The sequence below is a fragment of the Lynx rufus genome, unplaced genomic scaffold (genome assembly GCF_022079265.1).
Source record: "Lynx rufus isolate CCGP_SWC_20201006 ecotype Redwood Valley unplaced genomic scaffold, mLynRuf1.p SCAF_5, whole genome shotgun sequence".
In the NCBI taxonomy this organism is placed as follows: Eukaryota; Metazoa; Chordata; class Mammalia; order Carnivora; family Felidae; genus Lynx; species Lynx rufus.
This window is the reverse complement of record NW_025814867.1, coordinates 86,641,815-86,653,418: the sequence shown is the minus strand read 5'-3', so window position 1 is coordinate 86,653,418 and position 11,604 is coordinate 86,641,815.

Below are 11,604 nucleotides of genomic sequence, written 5' to 3'. Positions count from 1 at the left end.
TTCACTTAGATTACTTTGCAGTGTCCTTCCCTTGGTGACATCCATGGAGCTGGATAGAAAGGGTGCCAGTTCAGGCAAAAACAACCCCAAGAGCATGTCCTGTGGGTGGCGAGAGACAGTGCCCTGGGGGTTCACCAGTTCACCAAGAACAAGAATTTCAGAGCAGAGCTGGGAGTCAGGTGAGAATTCTCACCTCTTGTCTTGGCTTGCATTGTCCCTGCAGCCAGAGCGGTCCTGTCTGAGTGCCCTGGGTTCACACCTGTGGTCTCTGCAGGCAGGCACGACCCTTTCATGGAAAAAAGACAACAACACCTGGGCCCTGAGTTCATTCATGTAGTGAGCTGAACACCAGGCGCAGCTCTTGTTTGAGGGAAAGTGAAGAGAAATGTAGAAAGGAGCGACTTCTGCTAACTTGTAGGCAGCCCCCACTCTTCACAAAAACCACAGACAACTACTCAGCCAACTTTGAGTATATGTGCACTCACTACATTCCTAGTTTCCTTCGCCTCCTTCCCTCAGCGAACAGGGAACGATTTCTGTGCTCCTCTGTGAGGAAAAGACAATGAAGACACAGGCCTCGCCCTTTCGGTAGTTTAGAATTTATGCTGTCCTTGCACTTTTTAGCCCTGTTTATCAAATCATAAAGGGGCTATATGCAGGGGTGGGGGGAGGGGGGAGGAGGTGGGGAGAGGATGGAAATCCCACGAGTTGATTACTATTACCGTGAAGACTACATGTCAGCAGAAATGTTTAGGCAAATCAGAGAGAGAAAAACAGTGGTCTTAATTTGACAAAGCAGAAACTTCCCTTGGCCGCTCTACAAGGGCAGAAAAGGCCATCCCAGTCAGGCTCCGCACCCAAGCACTGTGTCAGCCTGCGTTAGATGTTGCCGGTACTGCCCCTCCATCTCTCCTGCCAGTGTGCCTCTCTCCAGCCGGCACTGTCCCAGCCTCGAGCCTCGTATGTCCCTCAGGTCTCCTTGAAGCCTCCGGCGCTGTCCTGGGCGAGCCCCGTCACCCCATGTCCATAAGACCAGCCGCCCCTAATTTCTTCCCACATCAACACAAACACTTTTTCCCAGGGATTCTGCTGTTTCCCAGGGTGACAACCAGCTAATTAGACAAATGAGTCTATCTGCAGCTTGTACATTTACGGTTCTCTTGAGTTAACGTGTCACCCCTCCTATCAGTTCATGATCTTAGTTTCTTGCAACTGAAGATGACTCTGTCTGATTTAAGCAGCATGGGGGTTCAGTAAAGGGATACTGGGAAGCTCCGGACTCTCTGGGAAGGCTGAGGGACAGAGCTGGGAAATGGGCAGAGACCCGGATGCTACACAGCCGTTCTGACTGCAGCCCAAATCATGCCACAGACAATAAATGTGAAGACATGACTGCGGCCACCCCTTTACTGCTGGGCACCACAGTTTGCCCTGCCGCCACTGACCGCTCTGGACAGGGCCACTGCCACAGCTGGCACCCACTGCCAAAATACGTGGCCTCCCAAATTCTGCTCTCTTGTATCACTAGCTCCTGATGCACGGTCTGGAGCAAGTGGACCTGGTCGGTTGACCTTAGGTCATATGCCCCTGCCCTGGTGGTAGAAAATGGGTTCTGCTTCCTATAAGTACTATACAGGGTGGAGTTCTCAAAACAGGAAGGGAAGTTCAATGTTGAGAAGACGGAAAAAAAAAAAAAAAAGACAAATGTGCACCACACCCTCAAGCAGCATGCACATTTTAGCAGAGGACTTCTTGAAGCAAATTCTTAGCATAAAGGAATGACTCAAGTAATGGAAACTTCAGGGAGGCCTTCAGGCCAGCAAGGGAGATAGTCTGGGGTCTGGCAGGCCTTTCGAAGCCACTCAAGTCACACCGTGTAGCTCACCACCCACTCTACCTGTCCTTAGGGCCTAGTCTTGGAGAATGGCAAATTGCAAGGACGTTAGGACAGAGCTCTACTCCTGCCTGTGGTAGTAACTTCAGAAGGCTGTGGCCTTTCCTAAGTTGATTGGTCCATCGCTAGGGTCCAAAGGTGATTTCCTAGGTTTCTTTCAGTATGGTGAGAGGAATGACAACAGCAGGTGGACTTCCGCAGCCAGTCCTGAGCTGATTCACCAGCAAATTCTGTATCTTTATCCTCCTTTGCCCACCCCTCCCTCCACCTGCAGAGAAGAGTACTGTCCACTCTGGGTGGGTGATAGGCACGAGGACCCACAGAGCCTGTACTGAGTTCCCTGGCGGGACCAGAATGGTGTCTGCCTAAGGCCTCCCAGACAGCCAGAATGAGCACCAAGTGGTTCTTCCTCAGTGGATGGGAAGGGGGTGGGGGGGCACCTCCAGCTGCTACATGCCAGAATAGACAGAATCAAAGATACATAATGTCAGAGATCAGACTATCAACACGAGTAATAGTAATTTGGACTTTGAAAACTCAGTCATAAAAAAAAAGCTTAAGATTTTTCTAGAGGCACAAAATGTTACTAGGAGAGGTCAACTGATTTTTTTTTTTTTTTTTGAGGACCCTCACTGCAAAAAATTGGGTAAACTATAACCTTGTTTCATATCACTGGTCATCTTTGGTCATCGTTGATCCATACAGAGCCCGCTTTTGTTTGTTTAATGTGCCAGTTATCTTGCATTTGCCCCAGATCCACTCTCCACCCTTCTCTGTCCTGCCCCAGGAGGTGAACCTAATGGGCTTCCTTGCTCTCTGGTTTCCGATTGTACTTGGCTAAGAAGGAGCCTTGGCAGGTCAGAGAGAAGGAAGATAGTGAGGTCAGGGTGTTCACTCTCCTGTCCGTTCCCTATGGATTTGTCTCGAACTGGCTGCACTCAGAACCAAAGTTCATACTCCTCTGAAAGTGGTCCTTTCTACACAAACCTCTGCCTTGAGGTTCTAGGAGCCACTAGGGACGGGTAACAGGTTTGTCATTACCAGTCCCATGTCATTGCATTACGTCTCAGGTTTGCCTTTCCCTGCCTGTCCCTTTGTTTTGTTTTTTAATTTTTTTAATGTTTATTTTTGAGAGAGAGAGAGACAAAATGTGAGTGGGGGAGGGGCAGGGAGAGAGGGAGACACAATGCTAAGCAGGCTCAAGTTGAGTCTGATGTGGGGCTCAAACTCATGAACCACAAGATCGTGACCCGAGCTGAAGTCAGACACTTAACCGACTGAGCCACCAGGAGCCCCTCTGACGGAAATCCACTGTCCCTTTGTAAGCAGTCTCCTTATAAATCCTCCTTCAGTTACCCTTGTTTGAATATGGTTCCCACATTTACCCATCTGGTTTCTGTTGGAACCCTGAGCAATGCAGTTTGTTATTTTATTTAGTAATACTGAAGTAAAGAAGTCTCAGTACTGGTGTCAGAAACCCACAGAAGGCTAAGGATGCAGCCTGTGGGTATAGAGGCCAATCCTTTGGAGACAGCTGTCCTTGTGATCTGTTGTGAGTGGACATGAGGAAGAAGCTGGACATGAGGAAGGTGGCATACCTCATCATTTTACAAATAAATTCAGATGTGGCCCAGATTGGAGATGAAGAAGTTTCCAGCCTTGGAGACCTTCTTTTAAAAGTATGAGTAGGAATGCTTGGGTAGTTCAGTTGGTTAAGTGTCCGACTTCAGCTCAGGTCATGATCTCACGGTTCATGAGTTCAAGCCCTGAGTTGGGCTCTGTGCTGACAGCTCGGAGCCTGGAGCCTGCTTTGGATTCTGTGTCTCCCTCTCTCTCTGTCCCTCCCTTATTTGCACTCTCTCTCTCTCTTTCAAAAATAAACAAACATTAAAAAAATAAATCAATAGGGGCGCCTGCGTGGCTCAGTTGGTTGTGTCCAATTTCAGCTCAGGTCATGATCTCACGGTTCACGAGTTCAAGCCCTGAGTTGGGCTCTGTGCTGACGGCTCAGAGCCTGGAGCCTGCCTCAGATTCTGTGTCTCCCTCTCTCTGCTCCTCCCCTGCCCGCTCTCTCTCCCTCCCTCCCTCTCTCCCTCTCAAAAATAAAAAATAAACAATAAAAAAATTTTAATAAATAAGATAAAATAAAATAAAAAGTATGAGTATTGTGATGGCATGGAGCCAAAGAAAACAGACAATGGGACTAGGAAATAAGTGTTATAAAGAAAAGAAAAAGGAAAATACTCCTCGCTAACTAGTCATCTTCTATTCCATCGTCACCCACGATTACTAAGTGCTTATTTTGTGCTAAGCTTTTGTAAGGATAATTTCACTTCATTTGGGAAAACCTCAGACTGAGAGCAGTTGAAGTTTTCCCAAGGTCGCACTGAACTGTGGAAAGACATTATTAGCATTAAGTTGAAGAAGAGAAAAGAGCTTCGGCAACTTTGTCTTTATCAAGTTCACCGAACTAAGGACAGCACCCCACAGGTGGCTGGTGGCTACTGACCAGCACAGGTTGGCTGATTAAATGGCGGATGTGGGAGGTTCATACGGGGCATAGATGAGGAAGTCCACAGTGCTTGAAGACCTCTGAGTGCTCAGGCACCTCTTGGTCTCAGCGTTCCCATGTGTGGTAGACAAGGGCCCCTGAACCCCAGAAAAGACAAACAGAGGAGAATTGCCACACTCAGGCCTCGACATTCCACATGGAGTCTCTCTCACATGATACTTATCAAGGGCTCTTAAAACATTTAGTGACTATTCCCAAGAGCTGCTTGTGTATTTCACACTTTTAACTGTCCCATCGTCATGTCAGTGCAATGACCGTCCTCAGCAGCCTTTTGGGCTGTTCTTGGTCCTGTGGACATTCCTCAGGTGCTCAGTCCTACACTCCTGCCACCTTCAGATCCCTTAATATGCCATATATGGAGGACTAGATTCCAAACTTCTATCCTATTTAAAACTCTTATCCCTTGACAAAACAGTCCCTCCCTTTGCTTATTTCAAGAATGTTTAGCTTATAAAGGGCAGCACATACCATTTTATGTATAAGAACATGCACAGCAATACTGATACCAATTGGGTCTGTATCGCAATGATTAATCCCTAGTTACTTTAAGCAACAGTATCTCACATGTTGCTGAAACTGAGAGAAGTTTCTTGCATAATCTCACCATTTTAGGGGAGGTGGCATTAGCAGATCACAGTTTGAAAACAACCTTTCCCACAGATGTCCAAAAAACATTACCTAAGAGGAGGGTTTGGGGAAGGTATACAGCCAGACCAAATTGAAATGGGGATAAAATTGGCTTGAACACTGGACTGGCCTGAAGTGCAACCCCAAAGGGGCCTCTAAGCCTCCAAGGGAGAAGGGGGGCCAACGTGGGGAGGGTGCAGAGGAGCAGGAGGGTCATGCATTCTGGAGGGTGGGTGTGTTTCTTTCTTTTCCGGCTACTGTTATCGATGCGGTAAGCACATCCCTTCAGCTGAATGCCCTGGAGAGGAAGCCCCGAGCTTCCTGTTGTCTTACCAGTGCTGCAAAATGCAATGTAGAAATAAAGAAAAATGGGGAAAAGAGGAAGAAATGGGAAGCCTCTGGCTAGGTCAGGAATTTCCAGGAGGAAACCTAGCTCCTCTTTTCCTGGAAGGGTAGAGGAAAAGGCACATCCTAGACGTCAGCTGCTTCTCACATCAGTCGGGATCCAGCAAATAATCTCTCCATATAAAAAGGAACTTTATGAGGAACAACAGAACAGACAACAAAGTTGAAGATCTTGAAGGGAAGAATAAAGAAATGTGTATAGGGAGATACTGCCAGAAAAATATACCCATCCCCTGCGTTAATGCCCTTAAAATCCCTCTGTTTGTGAGACTCTACTTCCAAAGTTTTACAGTGTTGGAAAGAATAGTTTTAATATCAGATTCCGTTTTGTTTTGCTGCAACGAGAACCTTAGCTATCTAGGAGATACTTTGTGAGATTTAGCTGAAATAACACCCAGGCCTCCAGGGTGGATTAAACAGGTGGGACAACAGGTTGTCATACACCTATCTATCCATCTATCTATCATCTATTTACTTATTTATATCATTAAATAACATATCACTTAGCAAAATAGTCAACCCTTGCCAGTTTTATCCCCATGAAAATCTTTGGCCATGTACCTTCCCCAAGCCCTGCTCTTGGATAATGTTTTTTGGAGATCTGTGGGAAAGGCTGTTTTCAAACTGCGATTGGCTAATGCCACCTCCTCTAAGACTGGGATGATGCGAGAAACTTCTCTTAAACTTTTCAAGCCAACCCTGACTTTCCTGAACTAGATTTCTTTAACAATATTATCTTCCTCTATTGCCTGTGTTTCACATCACAGAACATCCTTCCTCTTAAAGAGATTAAAAACAACAAAAATTCCACTTTGATCAGAACAGTCGATTAGAAAAGGAAACTCCCTCCAGCTTTCTAACTTTTCAAAAATGTCATACTTTCCCCTTGAAATAGGAATAAGTTTTGCATCCCCAACTGCAAGTCCTACAGTTTTCCTAGCAGGCAAGTTAGGTGACACGTGGTGACAGAGGCAAAGGGGCACAGACATCTGCGTTGCTAACATCATGTTACTTTCTTTTTTTGTTACATCCAGTTTTGTTTCTAAAGACAAAGTTTTCCTAGTTCTCTCTACTCTCTTTGACTAGAAGCTCCAAAGGTATTTAAATGATCTTCTGGACTGACAGTTCTGAAAGATTATCAGATATTCTGCAATATGAATCACATCCCAGAGAAAAGACCTGATATACGTGTCAAGGGACAACCTGAAGTGCAGAGGGAGGTGCCCAGCTCTCTCAGCTGGTTCTCCTTGGGAGTGGAGAGCATTGCAACAAAGACTAAGTTAAGTTTTCCTTTCTTTTTCACTGTTGACACAAAAAACTGTCACGAATTGCAAAAATGGCTACAAATTCTGCTAAAGCATTAATTGAAACAAATACAATGCAAGTGGTTCCTTAAGAAAGGAAAGACTGTACAGATACAGGGATTGAAAGCTTCCATGATCATGACGTAGGAAAAAAAAAAAAAAGGTGGAGCATCTGGGTGGCTCAGTGGGTTGTGCATCTGACTGTTGATATTGGCTCAGGCTGTGGTCTCATGGTTGTGAGATCGAACCCCGCCTTGGGCTCTGCGCTGAGTGTGGAGCCTGATTGGAATTCTCTCTCTTCCTCTCTCTGCCCCTCTCCTGCTTGCACGTGCGCTCTCTCTCTCTCTCAAAATATATAAATAAACATTAAAAAAAAAAAGTTTCGGGGCGCCTGGGTGGCGCAGTCGGTTAAGCGTCCGACTTCAGCCAGGTCACGATCTCGCGGTCCGTGAGTTCGAGCCCCGCGTCAGGCTCTGGGCTGATGGCTCAGAGCCTGGAGCCTGCTTCCGATTCTGTGTCTCCCTCTCTCTCTGCCCCTCCCCCGTTCATGCTCTGTCTCTCTCTGTCCCAAAAATAAATAAACGTTGAAAAAAAATTAAAAAAAAAAAGTTTCACATTATGTGGATTGGGTAGTAATGAAAACACAGTGCAACCCATGAGCATGACAAATTTTGAGCAAAATCAGTCTATTTAATGCATCTAGAGAGAGTAGTTGCCCAAGATAAGGCAAAGTCACACAGGCCTTTACCTAAGTTCTGGTTTCAAGTGGATTTCAATGCCATTTGGATATGTGTATGAGGATAGACAGATGAAGAAATTGCATGTGAAGAAAAAATAAAAGAGGTGGGAAATGGGCTAGATGGGCATTGAGGAAGGCACTTGTTGGGATGAGCACTGGGTATTGTATGTAAGTGATGAATCACTGAATTCTATTCCTGAAACCAATATTATACTGTATGTTAACTAACTAGAATTTAAGTTAAAGGATAAAATAATCAAAAAAAAAAACAAACATAAAACAAAAACAAAAAAAAAAACAAAAAACAGGAAGGTCCACAAATAGAAAAAGTGCGAGATCCCCATTTTATAAATACTAAAGGACAAAAGCTTAACAGAACAGTAGAAATTCAAAGTGTACAAAAAATATGAATAGTTCAGTGAAGATATTATCAATGGGACAAATTAATAACAAAAGAAGATGAAAAAGAGGGAAGAAAGTAAAAATATTCGATTTCATAAAGACAGTTTTCGTTCAGAAATGAAGGATGGTTTTCAAAAAGAATGTGTTCACAGGGGTGCCTGACTGGCTGAGTTGAAGGAGCATGGGACTCTTGATCTTGGGGTTGTGAGTTCAAGTCCCACATAGGGTGCAGATTATTTAAATAAATAAATACATTTTTTTTAATCCTAAAAAAAAAAAAAAAAAGACCGTGTTCACAAACAAGAAGCTGGTATTTGTGAAGTCACTCCCTGAATAGAATCCTGGAGAAAGGCATTCCTGCCACTATTCAGCTTTCTCTACGTTTGGGGGGCCCCAACGCCCTACCCACTTCCCGTAGGAGGTAGAACAACTTTGTACTTGAGTTTATTCAGACAAATGGTGAAATCTTTTGACAGCTGGATTTTATTTTCTTCTGATAGCTATTAACTTGAGTACTCCCCCTTTTTAGCATTTAAGATCTTGTATTATAGATACAATTCATTTCTCAGTCCTCAAAGGAAGAATATTGCTGATACTTGAATTACTTGAGAAGCTCAGCCTCTAGTCGCTGGCACTGAATTCCATTGGTCATCACTGAATTTATCATCTTTTCTCTTCCTGATTTATTTAATCTCCCCCCCCCCCAAGTTTGTACCTCCTCACTTCCCTTCTTCCATTGTTAGGTGCTCTTCTTGGGTGTATTTTTGTGAGTTCATGACCAAATTTTGCTTCTTTTGGGGGGACTTAACTTCCCAGTGTTGATTTATTTGTCCCATAAATGTAAGTATCTGAACCCTGGCAAAATGTTGGACTTACTGTTTATTTTTGTATTTTGTTTGTAGCTTTAATCACTGAGTCATTTAGGGAGATGTATTTCTGTTGCATGGTTACCATGGCTCGTTTGTTAAGACTTAACTGATGTCTGAACTTTCATGTCCGTAAAGTTTGTTCATTTTTAGAGGACAATTGAAGTTTGAGTTGGTAAATGAAACTACTAGTTCTCATATTACTGGGTTTCAATATTAAATTCTAGGTCCTGCTTAATTTCTGGTGGCGGATGACAGTGCTTGCTCATCACCTCCTTTGAGATGACTGAGTATAGTCTCTTTTGGGGGCTTATAACAAATGAGGGAGGGTTGCTGTTTGAATGATCCTGCTCCTTTGAGTCCTCGATGGCTAACAATTTCTACCTTTCATGGGACGTGGTCTTCTTCCCAATCCCAACCATTCTCTTCTACATAAATGATTTTTAAACTAATCATTTGATGATAAATTTTTCCACTGTCAGTTCCTGAGCTCTGATAGTAGGAAGGTAGGACAGTCTCAGGTCTGGCTGTTGAATCTACTTTGAGGTTATTCATGATAGAGGAGCAGTACTAGGATAACAGAGGAGTTTTAAACTCGGAGTTATAGCTGAGGTTATAGTCCCAGCGTGGCTTCTAACTCCACGTGTCCCCTTAAATCACATATTTCTCTCCCAGACTTCACCTTCACCACTTAGAAAATAAGGAGGTTGAACTAGATTGTCTCTATAGTGCCTTGCAAATCTAACATTCCATGGTTCTTAAGGAGCTTTCTGTTGGACTATGTTAACGAAGCCTGCAACTATTATATTTGTAAATAAAATATTAATTTTTACAATAAAATTAGAAACAGTGGGGGTCAGCTTAGGTCAGAAATGGAGTGATACAAAGGTGCCTGGTTTGCTAATGGCCCAAAGATGATAATGAAGCAGCCTTAGCTTCTGCTACACACTTTTATCTAATGGCATGTAACTGTGAGCTTCCAGAATTTTGAGAACACATGGATTTTTTTTCTTGTTGTCTATGAGCCTTTTGGCCAATTTTGATCCAGTAACCCTTTGAGACTGGTGTGTCTCAGGTCTACCTTTCTCCTCAGGGTTCCAGGATCCACCTAAGGGATACTGACCAGAAACTTCCTGCTTAATACCCCTTAAATGGGCCGGAATTCCCCTCTGCACACAAACCAACTGACAGCAACTGAGGAGAACAGGGCAAGAGGAAGGTTAGAAGCTACCAAGCATGACAAGGGGTGCTCTGCTAGAGAACTGCCCACAGGTTTCTTGGTATCAGTCAACTGGAGTTTAAAAAAAAAACAACAAAAAACAAAAAAACCCCAGCTTCATCACCCCACTGCCACATCCTTAAATTCCTAATTCCTAATAATTCCGAATCAGGGAATTATAGCTCAGTGTCTTCCCTATGATTTCAACATCATGGACCTTTTAGTTTTGCTAACTTTTAAGAATAGTCATTCATTTGCTTGGGGCTTATTTCAAGTTCAAATGCCCAGAAGAAATACCTCACTCCTTGTTCCATGCCCCTCAGTGTTCCACAGTGAAAGAATGGGCACAGATCCCCACGCCATTCATTTATTCAGCAAATATTTAGGGAGCCTCTGCTATGTGCCAGGCATTACTTACTTCTTGGGATATATACAAAGCTATTTTTCTTCTCATTGGTTGTCATTTATAAATAATTTTCTTTGGGTGCCTGGGTGGCTCAGTCGGTTGGGCGGCCGGCTTGGGCTCAGGTCCTGATCTCGCGGTCCGTGAGTTCCAGCCCCACGTTGGGCTCTGTGTTGACAACTCAGAGCCTGGAACCTGCTTCGGATTCTGTGCCTGCCCCCCTCTGCCCCTTCCCCGCTCGTGCTCTGTCTCTCTCTGTCTCTCAAAAATAAATGTTAAAAAAATAAATAAATACTTTTCTTCACTTCCCTCTCTTCAGCCCTCCACTGTTCTTGACTCTCATCAGTATCCATGAGAGCTGAGTCCTGGACTATTCTGGTGAGTACAGGGCTGAGGTACTCCTTGCTATATTTGGGCAGTTACAAAAAGAGAGTATCACAGTGTAGTATACAGTCTTTTCTGTGTCTTCAGTTTTCTTAATTTAATGTGCTCCTGAAAGATGAAAGAGTTTCTGTTCCTGTGCCAGCCATTTATTTGCCACATAATACAGATCTGCACAGTGGCCACTTCTTTACTCTTGATTCTAAAGCTGGGGGACATAGACATTAACCCATCACAGATCCAGTCATCCAAAAGATACTTTAGCCCAGGCTCTGAGACTCAGAATCTCAAAGAAACTAGGAAACAAGTAATATTGGCTTGAGCCCTGGTGCCAGCCAACTGCCTATTTATAGTAGTTTCATATCCATTCTTGACCCTTCCCTGTTTTGCTCTGGATCTATTTGCACTAATATAAAGAAATGATTGAATAAGTGAATGAAGAAGAGGAGATAAGTATTCCCCACAGAAGAATTCTAAATAATGCACGTAGATATACACCACTCCAAAAGGCAAAACTCAGCCCCTCTCATCCCCCTTGCTTTTGAGTGCGGGCTAGCGTTAGTGACTGGCTTCTAAAGAAGATGGAGAGAGAAAAATAACAACTTTACAGTGGAGAGATGTGGTAGATATTACTTGAACCTGAGATGTGGTAGATTTTACTTGAAGGGATCAAAGTTAACATCAACAGGCATGTCGTGTGGATATTATGCCTCCTCTGACATGATGTGATGCAATCGGCACTTCATCTCTGTGGCATTCTTTCCAAAACCCATAACCTCAGTCTAAACATGA